The sequence below is a fragment of the Amblyraja radiata genome, chromosome 7, assembly GCF_010909765.2.
Source record: "Amblyraja radiata isolate CabotCenter1 chromosome 7, sAmbRad1.1.pri, whole genome shotgun sequence".
Taxonomy (NCBI): domain Eukaryota; kingdom Metazoa; phylum Chordata; class Chondrichthyes; order Rajiformes; family Rajidae; genus Amblyraja; species Amblyraja radiata.
The window spans coordinates 71,805,542-71,824,041 of record NC_045962.1 but is presented as its reverse complement, the minus strand read 5'-3'; the positions used below and the strand labels follow the sequence as shown (position 1 = coordinate 71,824,041).

The following is an 18,500-nucleotide window of genomic DNA, read 5'->3' as shown; positions in this document are numbered from 1 at the left end:
CGCTATCTTTAAGAGCCCTATCTAGCTCTCTCTTGAAAGTATCCAGAGAATCAGCCTCCACCGCCCTCTGAGGCAGAGAATTCCACAGACTCACAACTCTCTGTGAGAAAAAGTGTTTCCTCGTCTCCGTTCTAAATGGCTTACCCCTTATTCTTAAACTGTGGCCCCTTGCACTATACACTAGCACCCCATACACTGGCGCAATCCTACACACTAGGGACAATTTAACATTTTTACTGAAGCCAATTAACCTACAAACCTGTACATCTTTGGAGTGTGGGAGGAAACCTTTGCACCCGGAGACATGAAGAACATACAAGAGATTCACAAGCGCGTTGCTTAGGATGGTGCATTTCAATTAGAAACATAGAAACATAGAAAATAGGTGCAGGAGTAGGCCTTCGAGCCTGCACCGCCATTCAATATGATCATGGCTGATCATCCAACTCAGTATCCTGTACCTGCCTTCTCTCCATACCCCCTGATCCCTTTAGCCACAAGGGCCACATCTAACTCCCTCTTAAATATAGCCAATGAACTGGCCTCAACTACCTTCTGCGGCAGAGAATTCCAGAGATTCACCACTCTCTGTGTGAAAAAAGTTTTCCTCATCTCGGTCCTAAAAGATTTCCCCCTTATCCTTAAACTGTGACCCCTTGTTCTGGACTTCCCCAACATCGGGAACAATCTTCCTGCATCTAGCCTGTCCAACCCCTTAAGAATTTTGTAAGTTTCTATAAGATCCCCCCTCAATCTTCTAAATTCTAGCGAGTACAAACCGAGTCTATCCAGTCTTTCTTCATATGAAAGTCCTGACATCCCAGGAATCAGTCTGGTGAACCTTCTCTGTACTCCCTCTATGGCAAGAATGTCTTTCCTCAGATTAGGAGACCAAAACTGTATGCAATACTCCAGGTGTGGTCTCACCAAGACCCTGTACAACTGCAGTAGAACCTCCCTGCTCCTATACTCAAATCCTTTTGCTATGAATGCTAACATACCATTCGCCTTCTTCACTGCCTGCTGCACCTGCATGCCTACTTTCAATGACTGGTGTACCATGACACCCAGGTCTCGTTGCATCTCCCCCTTTCCTAATCGGCCACCATTCAGATAATAATCTACTTTCCTGTTTTTGCCACCAAAGTGGATAACCTCACATTTATCCACATTATACTGCATCTGCCATGCATTTGCCCACTCACCCAGCCTATCCAAGTCACCTTGCAGCCTCCTAGCATCCTCCTCACAGCTAACACTGCACCCCAGCTTCGTGTCATCCGCAAACTTGGAGATGTTGCATCCAATTCCATCGTCCAAATCATTAATATATATCGTAAATAGCTGGGGTCCCAGAACTGAGCCTTGCGGTACCCCACAGATCATCCAAAATCAATCCCTGTTTCTGCTTTCTCCCCATATACTTTGATTCCGTTAGCCCTAAGAGCGATATCTAACTCTCCTTTGAATATAGCCAGTGAATTGGCCTCCACTGCCTTCCGTGGCAGAGAATTCCACAGATTCACAACTCTCTAGGAGAAAAATTGGGCATATGAGTAGCATGGCCTTCCCAATGTAGCTGGCAGAAGGTTATTAAAGCAGCAGTGTTGGGATATTAGCCTGGGAGGAGATGTTGACAATTGTTCACTCAACCCTCCAATGAACTTGGAGCTCCGATGGAACTCTAGTGAGAATGTACTCAGAATATTGTGTGCAAGTCTGGTTTCCCTTTCAAATACAGGACGTTGTTTTTAAATGTAGAAGGAGTGCACTGCAGGTTCATCAGGTTGATTCTAATTAGGAGAGATTAAACAGATTTGAGTGGCACAGTATAAGTTGCTGCCTTTTCGTGCCAGAAGTCCAGGATCGATCCTGAAAACGGGTGCTGTGGGTACAGGGTTTGTACGTCCTTCCCGTGACCACGTGGGTTTTCTCCGGGTGCTCTGGATCCCTCCCACATTCCAAAGATGTAGAGGTTTGTAGGTTAATTGACCTCTGTAAATTGCCCCTAGCATGTAGAATAAAGCTAGTGTACGGGTGATCGTTGGTCAGCATGGACTCGATGGGCTGAAGGGCCTGTTTCTACGCTGAATCTCTAAATTAAACTAAACTAAACTGCATGCTTAAATAAATGAAAGGTGCTCTGAACTGAAAACAATTTCAGCAGGATAAATTATTCATTGCTCATTTCATTTGTGAAATGAAGGAAACATATTTTATTTATTTGTATGTCATAAGCCATTTTTCAAGCATATTACAGAAAGCGCAATGGTGCATAAATCACCTCAAAGTTCTTCAGGAGCTGAAAGCACAGGCAATAAAACATCTGAGAGTAACACATAAGATAATGGCATCTCTAGAGCACAGTGGGTGGAGGAGAGCCTCTGCTTTGGACACAGTCAGCAATATCCACCCAAACTGGACAAATTCTTGGGATTATGGTTTAAGTCCCTTGCTCATACTCTGTTGTCCCACCGCAGATGTATAATTGCCCATAAACAACCAAAAATGTAAGTTTACTTGTCACTCTTGCATTCAGCAGTGAGACAACTACCTGATGTTAAAATGTGAAAGAAAATACATCAGACCATTTATAGATTTTAATCATGAAACAAAATGAAGGTTACCACCAGCTTTCTCTCCTCTACTCCAGTCTTGAAACGACGTGTCTATTTCCTTCCACAGATGCTGCCTGACTTGTGTAGGAAGGAACTGCCGATGCTGGTTTGCACCGAAGATAGACCCAAAATGCTGGAGTAACTCAATGGGACGGGCAGCATCTCTGGATAGCAGGAATGGATAGAAGGCATCTCTGGGTAGAAGTGACGTTTTGGGTTGAGATCCTACCTCAGACTGCCTGACTTGCTGAGTTCCTCCAGCAGTTTGTTAGCAGAAGCTTGATTTACTTTCACCTCACCTGATCAGTAATAATTTTTCATTATTTTGCACTGACTGGAGCCTATCAATTAGATTGCACTCATAAAACTGGCACAATCTTACGGAAACCCCTTGCACATGTTGTTTCTACTGCAAGTTGCAGCGTTTTGAGCCTGACTACATATTTGTGAATCATCTGCTCGACCATAGCATAACTGATAATAGAATTGGCAAGCCTGAATGATTTGGCAGCAAGGCCGAGATTTGTGTTCATTTTAAATTAAGTTGAAAGGCAAGAAGATGTGCAGCACGTAATAATTAAAACTTTTGGCAGAGTATCCCTGGATCTTCTCTCCTCCCCCCACTTTAAAGCGATTATGGAACTCCAATTACATAGTTGGGGCAATGCATCAGGCACCATGACACAAATGCTGTCAGCATAATATAACATCTCTAGTTTACAATGCAAGTGGCTTATTGCAGGTCGGTATGTGCGTGCCTGGCCAATTTATCCATGTGCGATCAGTGGCAGCTGCACAGCAGAGGAAAAGACACACGCAAAACCTAAACAATTGGCATTAAAAACATGTTTGGACGCCCGATCGCTTGCGGAGCATCCGTGGTAAGCTGCACGGCTGGTGCTGCTGCCTGTCGGACTCTGGCAAAGTTTCAAACACATCACAGCTGGTTGATGGAACCAGCTTCGTGCAGCGGATATTCAGTCAGTGTTCAAATAAAGTTGGATTTATGGGTTTCAAGTAATAAAACATTGAATTGGGATTCAAGTTCTTATACATTTAGTGAGCTCACCTTTGTCATGAGCACCGAATGCAGTAGCCGAGGTTAGAGGAGGTGCACGTGAACCTCCGTTTCACCTGGAGGAGTTGCCGAGTCCCTGGATGAATTTGAGGGAGGAGGTGTAGGAACAGGTTCGGTTCAGTTCAGTTTATTGTCGCGTGTACCGAGGTACAGTGAAAAGCTTTTGTTGCGTGCTAACCAGTCAGCGGAAAGACAAGACACGATTACAATCGAGCAGTGTACAGATACATGATAAGGGAATAAGGGGATAAGGGAGCAGGTGTTAAATTTCCTGTAGTTGCATGAGAAAGTTAGGGTTGTGGGGAAGGGGGTATGAGTGGGAACGCATTAGCAGAGTTGCGGAGTTCGCTAAGGAAAGCAGAAAGGGGTGGGAAGATGTCGCTAACAGTCGGATCACGCTGCAGGTGGCAGAAATGTCAGAAAGTTAAGCGTTGGATGCAAGGCCTGGTGGAGGGAAAGGTGGGGACCAGAGAAACTCTATCTTTGTTCCATCTGGAGAGAGGGGAATGAGAGCAGAACAGCGGGACTAGGAGGTGACACACGTGAGGAATCCATTCACAACAGCTGGGGAGAATCCATGTTTACTGAAGAAAGAGGACGTCTCGGATGCCTCTTCTTGGGGGCAGGTGCAGCAGAGACAGAGAAGTTGAGAGTTGGGGATGGTGTCCTGAGAAGAGACAGGGTGGGAGAAAGTGTAGACTGGATAACTGTGGCAGGCAGTGGGTTTACAATAGACGTCAGTCTGAAGTTAATGCACTGTAGTGAAGACAGATCGAGAAAGAGGAGAGAGAAGTTAGAGATGGTGCAAGTAAATTTAAGGACAGGATGAAAGTAAGTGGTAAAGTCAATGAAATCAATGAATTCCTAACGGGTGCAGGAGGCAGCCCCAAAGCAGTCATCGATGCAGAAGCAAAAGAGTTGAAGGATGATGCCAGTATATTTTCTTCCTTCCATGCCTCCTATACTGACCCTAGTCCGCATCCATTTCCCACTATCCCACCCCCCTTTCTCCTTCCCACCACCCACTCCGACGTATATCCCTCTCTCTGGCTTTTGATTTCACTGCTCTTTCATACATCTTCTTACCTCCGTTTTGTCTCCTTTAGTTTACTTTAGCACACCTTTTCATCTTTAACCTCTATCTAACATCTATTAATTAATAATTCCGCTCACCTGTATCCAACTATCATTTGTAGAAATAAGGAACTTCAGATGCTGGTTTACAAAAAAAAACAAAGTGCTGGAGTAACTCAGCTTACCATATAACCATATAATATAACCATATAACAATTACAGCACGGAAACAGGCCATCTCGACCCTTCTAGTCCGTGCCGAACACATAATCTCCCCTAGTCTGACCTGCGCTCAGACCATAACCCTCCATTCCTTTCCCATCCATATAACTATCCAATTTATTTTTAAATGATAAAAACGAACCTGCCTCCACCACCTTCACTGGAAGCTCATTCCACACAGCTACCACTCTCTGAATAAAGAAAGTTAGTGTTGTGGGGAAGGGGGTACCATGACTCACCATGGAAGCAGGGTCAGTCTGAAGAAGAGTACCGACCTGAAACGTCACCCATCAATCTTCTCTAGGGATGCTGTTTGACCCACTCAGTTACTCCAGCATTTAATCTTTTTTTTTAAATTATCCCTTGCCAGAAGAGACAGAAAAAACTGGAGCAACTCAGAGGGTCAGGCAGCATCTCTGAGGAAAAGAAATTGGCGACATTTCGGGTCGAGACGCCTTCTTCAGAGTTGCTCCAGGTTTTTATGTCTGTCTTCGGTTTAAACCTGCATCTTCAGTTCCTCCCTATCACTTGCCAGAATTTGTACCCTACCCTTTTTTCCGCATTCTCTCCCAAACTGTAATTAGTCTCAAGAAGGGCCCCCACAAACTAATTAAATATCCATGTCCTCCAGAGATGCTGCCTGACCCGCTCAGGTACTCCTGCACTTTGTGTTCATAACAAGTGAGTTAGCTCTCCTGTACATGCCCAGGGCCCACTGCTTTAGAAGCACAGAGAGACTGAACACAATAACTGCAGACCTCACAACATTGCTCTCGGGCCCCCGATATTCCTTCACATTTATTTTCTTCTGTGAACTGAAGCACGTATTACACAAAAAACACAGCAGGATGTGATCTACCCACTGATCTTCGATGTCATCAAAGCAATCTCAACAGGTTAAATAGAGGCTCATAATCCCACAGTTGACAGGAAGAAGCTCCATCTGCCCTCAAGGCAGAACATTTTAATAAGGCAATATTGAGAATGACATGATTGTTGACATAATTTTCTTGTTCAAAATTCTTCCATGTGTAAGTCATAGAATTAGTAGATAATAGAGTTAAAGACTATTATTATATCGGGCATTTCTAATGCTGGCCGATGCATGTGAACAAAACTGTCAGATCTGGCCAGTTCTGGGAAAAAGAGTAAACGAAAACCAATTCTATTTGTGGGTTTATGTGAAATCAAAAGAGCAATGTTAGGAAGATCAGCAATGTCAGACCTAATCAAGATAAAGGAAAAAAAAATTAGATTGACAACTGGAGAAAGAATAATAAAAGCATAAGGTCATCAGTGATAGGAGCAGAATTAGGCCATTCGGCACATCAAGTCTACTCTGCCATTGAATCATGGCTGATCTATCTCTCTCTCCTAACTCCATTCTCCTCCTCAACCAATAATCAAGCATAAATGGATATGAAAGTGGAATATGATTTATGTTCATACGTTCTAGGAGCTGAATTATGACATTCGGCCCATCAAGTCTAATCTGCCATTCAATCGTGGCTGAACTTTCTTTATGTGAAATGTGGTTCAAAATCTCGCAGAGTATGAAGAACCAACACATGTAACCAACTGTTCCACACCAGGACATCTGAAATGTCCTCATTCTTCAGGGAACGGGGATTCCCCTCCACCATAGATTCCCCTCCTCCACCACACTGCTCTCTCTCCCCATCCCCGCACTCGCAATAAGGGCAGAGTCCCCCTAGTCCTCACCTTTCACCCCACCAGCCGTCACATACAACAAATAATCCTCCGCCATTTCCGCCACCTCCAACGTGACCCCACCACTCGCCACATCTTCCCATCTCCCCCAATGTCTGCCTTCCGCAAAGACCGCTCCCTCCGCAACTCCCTTGTCAATTCTTCCCTTCCCTCCCGTACCACTCCCTCCCGGGCACTTTCCGTTGCAACCGCAAGAAATGCAACACCTGTCCCTTTACCTCCCCCCTCGACTCCACTCAAGGACCCAAGCAGTCGTTCCAGGTGCGACAGAGGTTCACCTGTATCTCCTCCAATCTCATCTACTGCATTCGCTGCTCTAGATGTCAGCTGATCTACATCGGTGAGACTAAGCGGAGGTTGGGCGATCGTTTCGCCGAACACCTCCGCTCGGTCCGCAAGAACCTACCTGACCTCCCGGTGGCTCAGCACTTCAACTCCCCCTCCCATTCCCAATCCGACCTCTCTGTCCTGGGTCTCCTCCATTACCAGAGTGAGCAACACCGGAAATTGGAGGAACAGCACCTCATATTCCGCTTGGGGAGCCTGCATCCGGCGGGCATGAACATTGAATTCTCCCAATTTTGTTAGCCCTTGCTGTCTCCTCCACTTCCTTAACCCTTGAGCTGTCTCCTCCCATCCCCCAGCCATCGGGCTCCTCCTCCTCCCTTTTTCCTTCCTTCTCCCCGCCACCCCCTATCAGTCTGAAGAAGGGTTTCGGCCCAAAACGTTACCTATTTCCTTCGCTCCATAGATGCTGCTGCACCCGCTGAGTTTCTCCAGCATTTTTGTGTACATGTAACCAACTTATTGTTTTGAAAATGATGCAATTTGCAAAGTGACGTGGACAGGCAATATAGCAAAGGTCAAAGCTTTGCAAAATGGATAGAAAAAGAGAAAGTCTCACTGATGAGGGGATTGCAACATTTTCTGGTATCTGAGCTCAAAAAACAGTCAAAAAATATTAATTTTGTTGGTTTCATGATCATTTTCGAGGTAGAAGTCTGTGCCTAATGTGGTGCCAGAGGAAGTACTCATGGGCAGCAGTATGAGCAGTGAGGGGGATGTAGTAAGGTTTTGAAAGGATATAAACAAACTGGTTGAACTGCTGAGAACATAGCAAATGGAATATAATGTGGAAAAACTGATGCTTTACAATTCAGTAGGAAACAATTCAGCACACTCATTGCCAGCGAGGGTAGTTCAAATTATCAATTCTTCTTTCACTGGGTTCAAAGTCCAATCACTCTAAATTGCTATAAATGGTGGAAGATTAAACAATGTCTGTGGTCAGGGCAGCCTGTGTGCCCTTAAATCACTGAAAATCATCATTGAAGCACAGCAAGCAATTAGGAAGCAAATATTATGGTGGCCTTCACTACAAAGAGATTTGTCTACAAGAGTGTATACATAATGCTTTAATTAGGGACCTGAAGAGGCTGTACCTGGAACGCTGTCTCGCTAAGAAAGGATATATTTGCAGTAGGCGTGTAACAAGGTTAGTCAGGTCGATTTTTGGTGGTATACTATTGTGTAAAATCTATAAATTTTAGAGGAATGAGATGGGTTCGCAGAAACATTCAGAATTCCTCCCGGATGAACATTCAAAACCTACAGATGTTGGAAATCTGAAATAAAAAATAAAATGCCAGAAACACTCAGTGGGTCAGGCAGTTTCTTTGGAAATTGGAAAGTGCAATTTCTTTTTCTGGGGGCTTGACAGATGGATGCAGGGATAATGATTCATCTGGGTATAAAGCTCATGATCAGAGGAGGCACACTATCCAAAGACGAGGTTGTTATTCAGGACTGAGATGAGAAGATGAGATGCTTACAGCCCAGTGATATGAATATTGATTTCTCTAACTTCAAGTATCCCCGGCATTCCCTCTCTATTCCTCCCCCACCCAAGTATCCCTAGCTTCTCGTTTTCACCAAAGAAATAGCTAACAATGGCCTGTTTCCATTATCATCATTACTTTTTTAGCATATCTTTCATTCATTGTTCTTTATCTCTCTACATCATTGTCTAAAACCTATCCCGCTGAGTTACTCCAGCTTTTTGTGTCTATATGAGAAAACTAATGGGCAATAAACTTTTACAATTCTTTGCACAAGATAGAGGTTGATAAAAGGTATCATGAAATGCTTTGAGTGGCTGCTCATGAAGCTCATTAATTCCACCATCCACCAGCCTAGATTCACTATAATCACAATAGGACTAGGGGACCACCCTCATGGTCGAAACATCTGAATAACAAGGATATCTATTTATTAACTATATCTCCACCTTCAACTCCATAATCCCAACCAAACTCAACTGGGAGGCTGAGAGGTGACGTGTTAGAGGCACATTAAAGAGTTAGGATGGCACAGTGGTGCAGTGGCAGAGTTGCTGCCTTACAGCGCCAGAGACCCAGGTTCAATCCTGACCACGGATGCTACCTGTATGGAGTTTGTACATTCTCCCTGTGACCACATGGGTTTTCTCCAGTGCTCCGGTTTCCTCCCACACTCCAATGACATACAGTTTTGTAGGTTCATTGGCTTCAAGATTGGCAAGAATGTAAATTGTTCCTCGTGGGTTGGATAGTGCTGGTGTACGGGGTGATCGCTGGTCGGTGTGGACTCGGTGGGCCGAAGGGCCTATTTCCGCACTGCATCTCTAAAGTCAAAAGTCTCAACTTGTCTGTAAACTCTTGGACCTAGGCATCAGCGCCCATCTCTGTCACTGAATCCTCAACTTCCTGACCCACAGATCACAATCACAACAAATAAGCAACAAAACATCTTTCATGATCATTCTTAACGCCGGTGATACTCAAGGTGAAACTGAGCCCTTTACTATGCTTTCGATATATACATAATTGTGCAGCCAAGGTTTGCTCTAACGCCATGTACAAATTTGCAGATGGACAATGACAATGACACGGAGGAGTAAAGAACTGAGTAACAGGGTGTCAAGACAACAATGTCTCCCTCAATGTCACCAAAATGAAGGAGCTAGTTATTGATTTCATGAAGTAAGCTGTGCACACACCCCAGTCAGCAATCAGTAGAAATGGTCGGAGGTTTCAATCCCACTTGACTGTATTAATCCCATATCCCTTTATGCCTTGTGTGTAGGAAGGAACTGCAGGTAAGAGTTAACGCCGGTTTGCACCATAGATGCAAAAAGCTCTAGAGTAAATTAGCGGGTGCAGGCAGCGTCTCGTCTGAGGACGGGTTTCAACCTGAAACAACACCCATTTCTTTTTTTCCAGAGATGCTGCCTCACCTGCCGAGTTACTCCAGCTTTTTGTGTCTAACTTCCCTCTATGCCTTGCTCATTCAAATAATTGTCAAGATGCCTCTGAAATGTTGTTACTGTTCCTGCTTCCACCATCTCCCCCGGCATTCATTCCAGATACTAACTACTCTTTGTGTGAAAAATGTACCCCTCATATCTTCTTTAAATCTCCTCCCTCGCACCTTAAATCCATGCTCTGTAATTTTAGACGCCCTACCATGGTAAACAGACCAATCTACCCGATCAATGCCTCTCATAATTTAACATACCTCTATCATGTCACCTCTCAGCCTCATTCGCTCCAAGAAAACCGACTAAGCTTATCCGATCTCTCATGATAATTCAAGTTCTTGTTAGATTTCTGGATATTATATGGAGTTTCTGCTTGAAAGTGGCACAGAGGTATAAGATCAGCCATAATCTTATTGAATGCTAGTATAGGCACGAGAGGCTGAATGACCTTTACCTGTTTTTGTTTCACACTCTAATGCATATGTCTTTATGACAAGTCCCTCAGCTAATTAGTGCCTGAAGGTTATCTGATTCCAAAGTTGCTTTTGCGGACACTTCAGGCACGACAGCAAACCACCCCAACAAAAGCATCTAATCTTTACTGCGTGCTCATCAGATCCCATCCTCATCCTGTCTCGAAATATGAAACAATGAACAGCATAATCTATCTTAGATTTTAGTGTCTCAAAGTAAGCTATGAAACAAACAGTGGATTTTTACAGATTTACTTCGCTTGATGTAGAGCTAGGCTCGGAGGTTTAGAGTTTGAGCATGTCTGAACACCTCCTTTGCCAGAGGTGTTAATAACATTGTTGGACCAAATTAGTTTGCAATAAACAAGCAAGAGTTGCTTTTGAAAAGCGCACATTCACCTCTAGCTTTTTGGAAGCATTCAGATAAGGATTAAAGCGAAATTGGGGCAAAACATCTGACTTTTATGTACAGACTCAGTGTGGTCCACTGACTTACACTGATACTTAGTATGACTTGCCTAATGTGTAGGAAGGAACTGCAGATGCTGGTTTAAACCTAAGATAGACACCAAAAGCTGGAGTAACTCAGCAGGACAGGCAGAATCTCTGGAGAGAAGGAATGGGTGATGTTGCGGGTCGAAGCCCTTCTCGGACTGTGCCTCATGTATAGCAGGAATGTCACTGGACTGTAGGCAAAAAAAGAATTTCACTGTACGTAGGTACACATGACAATAAAATGCCATTGAACCTCTGAGGTATACTGAATCCACCCACACCCTATGAACCAGCCATTTTGTAGAATGCGAAGGAAAGGCCCAAAGATCTCACTCTTTCACTCTCTGGGTGGTGAACTGGTTGGGTGGGGGGTGTGGAGAAAGTTTTTGATTTGCAGATGGGTTGACAAATGCTGGAGAAGGCTGGAGTTCCCTGTGTCTACAGCTTACAATTGACCCATGCAAAACTTTTCCCATGGACGTCACAGGTGATATGACAATGAATTCCACGATTAAACTTCCCTTCATTTGTGTGCAACCAAATTTAGCTACATTCAATTTAATGCATGTACAGTAACTGAGGCTCAGCCCACTCATCGGGCTTGACAAATAGACAACAGACAATAGGTGCAGGAGTAGGCCATTTGGCCCTTCGAGATAGCACTGCCATTCAATATGATCATGGCTGATCATCCCCAATCAGTACCCCGTTCCTGCCTTCTCCCCATATCCCCTGACTCCGCTATCTTTAAGAGCCCTATCTAGCTCTCTCTTGAAAGTATCCAGAGAACCTGCCTTCACCGCCCTCTGAGGCAGAGAATTCCACACTCACAACTCTCCGTTTTGAGCCCACACCACACCCTCCCCCCCACCACACACACCCCTCCTACATACACTACACCCCCCACAACCCCCCCGCCCCCACAACCCCCCCTGCCCCCACCATTCCCCCCACCTACACCCACGATTCCCCCCTTACCCCCACCATTCTCTCCTACGACCCCCCTCCTACCCCTACCAAGCCCCCTACCCCCATCCCCCTCTACCCCCACCCACCTCCCACACACACACCCCCATCCCCCCCACACACATCCCCTCCCCCCCAAACAGGCCCCGCCTGAAGCCGTCCCCCTCCCCTGGCTGCAGGACGCTCCCGCCGTGGCTTTGGGAGGAAACAGGTGAGTGGTGGAATCTTGCGTTGGGGGACCAGGCCTCCTGTGTGACTGGGACCCAACGGGTCCCACTTAGTCTAGTAAATCATTAAAAGTATTAAACTTAAATAGAATACTTCTTTAAAAGGTACGTTCCTTATTCCCCAGGCTAAGAATCCTGGTGCGAATGATCTCGACTTGAACTCTACGTTGGCATCTGGCATTGAGTCTGGACTTACAAAGATTCACGTAAGCCTTAAGAGAAATTTCAGTGCAGGAAGCAGAGCTGCGACCAAATCAAAGGCAACCTGCACCATTCAGCCCACTTACAAAATTCTCCTCCTGAATAGAAATTGGCTTCAAAAGATAAATTACTCAATTTGAAGACCATGTTTTATAGTGATAATAGCCTAAGACTTACAATCTAATCATCAGGAAAGCCAACCCCTTCTCATTCTCCTGATATGGTGCCAAAAGTCATCATATTGAGATACCGCCAAAGATAACAAGAATGAAAGTCATAACAGCTGCTGCTAAATTATTCAACGTAAATTTTAAAAATTGCTATTACTAGAGCACAATTATAACAGAAAAACGTGGAAATGCACAAATGGTCGGACTATTATGCTTAATAATTATGTTTTTAAAATAATTAATTATGCTGGTAATGCTATTTTGGGGGTGTATACTTACGTGATTGATGGGAGAATTGATCAGGTGCGAACAAAAATGAACCAGATGGGATTTTAGAATGAAACTCATTAATTGCTTTGAGCTATTTTTAATTGATGCATGGAAATGCAATCGCCTTGATGATCCCCTCCGCATCACACACAACCCAGCAGCATTCCTTCCCTGGAAATCACTAACTAACAGCATTATTAGAACACCTGTACTGTATGGAATGCAGCATTTAAAAGAATGATCAGTATCACGTTGTCAATGGCAGCCGTAGTTTCACATTAAACATCTGCCTTAAAGGACCTCTACCGTCCCAAGAATGAGTTTAAAGAGGAACTAAGGCTTGGATCATTGCACAATTTTGGGTTGAACTTCACATAAAGAAAAGTGCGAGAACAACTTCCTCTGCGAGACTCGTGCTGCAGTATAAAAATGGCTTTAATATAGCACTTCCAGGCTCTCCTTGTGAAACTGGGCTAACAACAGGTAATTTGCCCTTATTCAATTGCGTGGTAGTACATTAACGTTTGACTGTTCATGTAAAAGGAATGGGTGCCTTAGAAATTGAGTACCTTTCTCAGAGTGAGTGAATATTTCAGCAATGATTCCTCGTAAAACCAAATTTAGTGGCCAACATAAAATTCAAAGTCAGGAATTCAGCATTAAGACTGAGTGTTGACTGATGTCGTTAAATGAAGAAGAGGCTTTGTCCCCCTGCCAAGGCCCTGGTCCCTTGCTCCCCCTTTAAACTTATGGATCTAATATTATTAAGTAACATCTTTAAAAAAAGTGAATTAAAAAAATGTTCAGGGGTATTAATAGTCTGTAAAAATCTGCTGCTGTGGCAATGCCAAAGCCTCGCGCATGCTGGGTGAAGGGGGTCTGATGTGTTACCGCACAGCCTCCTCCTTTTGTTACGTGGAAAATTCTATTCCCTGGAATGTTACGTTTTCCTCAACCAAGTCACTGGCAGCAGCAATATCATATTTCCCATCTAGTGATCAAGACTCTCATTTAATTTGCCTCACAGGGTCAAACTCCTTGCAGTAATTAGATGCAGTTTAAAATTGTATTTCTCCCTTGTGCCTTGTTATGCCCAAAACTGCTCTGCCAACTGTACTGATTGAGTTTTCCATCAGTACGTGTCTGCTGATGTTTAAGTGGCTTTTAGATAGGTGCATGGATATGCAGGCAGTGGAGGAATATGGATCACTACACGGAGAGGAGATTAATTTGGCATCTTGTTCAGCTGAGACGTTGTGGGCCAAGAGGCCTGTTTCTATGCTGTACTGTTCTATGTACATTGCCGGCAAACTACGTTACATGTTCCAGATTACTGTCCAGTCTTATGTGTTGATTAATACTTTAAATTGCTATGAAATTAGGGCAGCTTCGTAAAGACAACAGCTTAGAATATGCTTGGGTACATTTTTAGTGACAAGTGCCAGAAAGTGGTCTCAGGCCATTGTGGAGGTGAGGTCAAATCGAGTGGTGGTGGTGAGGAATGTGATGGGAAGGTAGGGAACAGCACAACTATCTCATGGAGAAGCCCCTCTTTGAGCATAAAGCAAGGCTTCCAACCTTTATCAGGCAACTGAATTCTATCACCAACTAGAGAGCAGTCCTGACCTCCCAACTATCTCATTGAAGATCCTTAGACTATTTTAAATCGGACTTAAATGGACTATATCTCGCACTAAACATTATTCCCTTTATCCAGTATCTGTACACTGTGGGCAACTTGATTGCAATCATGTATCGTCACTCCACTGACTGGTTATCACACAAAAAAAAGTTATTCAGTGTACCTCGGTACACGTGATGTTAAACTAAACTAAACTGAACTAGGTCATTTGGACTTCATAACTGCAGGTGGTACAGAGACTACATGGTCAGTGGCAGCCATCAGTCACAGATGGAAGAATGTGTGGGTTGCATAACTAAAAGATAAAAGAAACTACACAAAGGGCTGCCAGCAACCAACTTTCTTTTTCTTTTTTTTTTAAACAAAACTAAATGTATTTAATTATTTACAAAAATATTAACAAAAACAAAACATCCACCACCATAATACAAAATTCCCAAGTATTCCCAGAATGGCGGGACTGTCATATGCTGAGAGAATGGAGCAGCTGGGCTTGTACACTCGGGAGTTTAGAAGGATGAGAGGGGATCTCATTGAAACATATAAGATTGTTAAGGGTTTGGACACGCTAGAGGCAGGAAACATGTTCCCGATGTTGGGGGAGTCTAGAACCAGGGGCCACAGTTTAAGAATAAGGAGTAAACCATTTAGAATGGAGACGAGTAAACACTTTTTCTCAAAGAGAGTGGTGAGTCTGTGGAGTTTTCTGCCTCAGAGGGCGGTGGAGGCAGGTTTTCTGGATGCTTTCAAGAGAGAGCTAGATAGGGCTCTTAAAAATAGCAGAGTCAGGGGATATGGGGAGAAGGCAGGAACGGGGTACTGATTGTGGATGATCAGCCATGATCACATTGAATGGTGCTGCTGGCTCGAAGGGCCGAATGGCCTACTCCTGCACCTATTGTCTATTCTTATTACTAAACATCAAATTACTACATTACAGTCCTGATTCAGAAGATAGTCAATTCCCTTTGGTGCCCAACGGTTCCAGAACCACTCCGTGGTGCCCATGGTCATCGCGTGTTCTCTTTCAAGGGATACCCGGGCACGTAATCCCGGAAAAGGGGCAGGCAGTTGGCTCGGGCAGAACCCTAGCAACCACCTATCTTAGAAGGAAGAATTGCAGGAAGTGAATTTCAACAAATAAAAAAAATATCCCATTGATCAATATGGGGCAGCTGCTAGCTTTCATAATTACTGAAAATCATATCGGTTTCACTGCTTTCAGTAAGATGCATTCTTTATTGAACACTTTGTCGAAAGCACAGGCCATTATTCTTGGAGGCACAAGAAATTGCAATTGCTGGAATCCTAGGAAGAGTACCAATCCAAGACATCACCAGTCCAGATCAGACAGGAAAGGCCACATTGACAATGAACACAAAAAATAAATGCAGGTGCTGTGATTTTAAAATAAAACAAAAAATATCAGAAATTCTCAACAGGTTTACTTTAGTTTACTGTCACGTGTACTGACCGAGGTACGGTGAAAAGTTGTACTAAACAGTCTGCGTGCTAACCAGTCAGTGGAACGACAATACATGATTACAATTGAGCCATCCACACTGTACAGATACATGATGAAGGCAATAGTGTTTACTGCAAGGTAAAGTCTGATAAAAAGATACGCCGAGGGTCACCAATGAGGTAGATCGCAACTGAGGACCGCTCTCTAGTTGATGATAGAATGATTCAGCAACTAGAGAATGGCCCCCAGTTACTATCTGGCTCACTAGGTCAGGCAGCAGCTACAGAGAGGGAAACAGATCTTCAACCTAATACAGTTAACTCAGTTTCTCTCAGCTGAACTACTGGAGTCGTAGGCTAATAAACATATTTGGAAACCCATGTAAAGCATGAACAAGTTGTGATTATTGCTTAATCATGCTTAAGAAACTAGGATATGTGTGATTGGAATATTTAGTCTGAGATTCTTGATTAGTACAGGTGTCAGAGGTTATGGGGAGAATGGGGTTAGGAGGGAGAGATAGATCAGCCATGATTGAATGGCAGAATAGACTTGATGGGTCGAATGGCCTAATTCTACTCCTATTCCTTATGACCTTATTCCTGTAAGTGAAAACAGAAAGAATGGTTATATATTACACAATTTAATATTACCATGAAGAGGACATGAAAAATGTAATAGAGAATGTGTTTCAAGTGATGATCGATTAATGCAACAGTAATGTGGACCTATTTCCGTATTAAATAATGATAATCGTCCTTTACCGACTTCAGCACAATGAAGGGTTAATAATGCTTGTGCTAGCTAGAAGGTTTGGTAGCCCATAGCAACACAGCAACCTCATGCCAACGGCAGAATAGAGCGAGCAAAAGCTGTCATCCATCGTCAAACTCAGCCTTTGTGAATTGATCCAAGTTTAGATACAAAAAAGCCAAGCACAGGGCAAGTAGGACTATTAGCAAGTTCAAGCATCTCTGAAATCTTTCAAAGTGCTTTTGCAGCTGGGATAGATTTACTTGCTGAAATCCTATGCAATCATTTGATTATTTCATGTAACTTACATACACATACTGTAGTTTTACATAACTTACTTATACATAGTACACATATCTTTTCCTTGCAACACCAGGTCCTTGCATTGAAATACACCGAGCCGTAGATTAGTACAGAATGGAAACAGGCCATTTGGCCCAACTTGTCGATGCTGAACAACATGCCCATCTATGCTAATCCCACCTGCCTTCATATTGCCTATGTTTTTCCAAACCTTTCCTTTACATTTACCTGACCAAGTGTTTTTTTTAACAGTTGAAACAATCCAGCAACGAACAACTGGAAGTATAATATTCATTCCAGAACTAGTTTACAGATGGGCCAGTCCTCAATCAACACCCCTAAGCAAACCACACGTCTAATATTCTTAGATCCCTACCAGTGTTTCTGGAATTTATTACAAGTACTATTAAAGGTAATTCGGCTATAACCTGATAGGAGGTAAGAAACCTCCTGTTATAATGACAATTGTGTCAATGGGGGTAAGGGGGTTAGAGATTATAACCATATAACCATATAACAATTACAGCACGGAAACAGGCCATCTCGGCCCTTCTAGTCCGTGCCGAACACTTATTCTCACCTAGTCCCATCTACCTGCAATCAGACCATAACCCTCCATTCATTTCCCGTCCATATACCTATCCAATTTATTTTTAAATGATAAAATTGAACCTGCCTCCACCACTTTCACTGGAAGCTCATTCCACACAGCTACCACTCTCTGAGTAAAGAAGTTCCCCCTCTTGTTACCCCTAAACTTCTGTCCCTTAATTCTCAAATCATGTCCTCTTGTTTGAATCTTCCCTACTCTCAATGGAAAAAGCTTATCCACGTCAACTCTGTCTATCCCTTTCATCATTTTAAAGACCTCCATGTATCATCAGGTTCAGACGTGCAATAACAAAGTTATGTTTCCTGCAGGATTCGGAAAAGATAAAGGCCTTTTCAATAGCAATAAATTTATTTTGATTACAGCCAGCTAAAAACACTATACGTCACATTGTTTATTAGAGTTATCATTGTATAAGGGCCAATAGAAGCAATTGCTTGTTAATTTCAGTAACCATCCACGTTGAAACTAACACTGTTCTTTAGAGACAATGGTATTCGCATATTGCAAGCAGTTTACATGGAAACAGTTTTTTTTGTCCCCAATACGCATAAATCCAAGGCAGCTTTTTTTCCTGCTTGTCAATTTCCAATGTAATGTTTAAGTGGTTCTCGAGTTCCTAATTAAAATGGCATTTTAACCAATTCGTCCCACATAATGCAAATAATGTTTCCTAATTTTCCTCTCATATTATATCCCATTCATGTTATGGAAACATGTATTAGCGGAACTGTCTGCACTTGTCCGCAGCTTGAGGGTAAAAAGTAATTTAAATTAAGACATTGAGAATATCTGTTTACTCTCCTATTAATAAACTTGTGGGAATATATGAGCATTGACATTCCTGAGAAAGCAACATTTTAGGAAATATTAATTAATTTATAAATGATATTTTATAAATTAA

At 43.2% G+C, this 18,500-nt stretch overlaps 1 protein-coding gene across 3 annotated transcripts in view; it reads right to left on the bottom strand.

The window, feature by feature from the left end:
- lypd6b (LY6/PLAUR domain containing 6B) overlaps positions 1–18,500 on the bottom strand; it is a 154,524-nt gene that overhangs the window by 16,242 nt on the left and 119,782 nt on the right. The window lies entirely within an intron of this gene.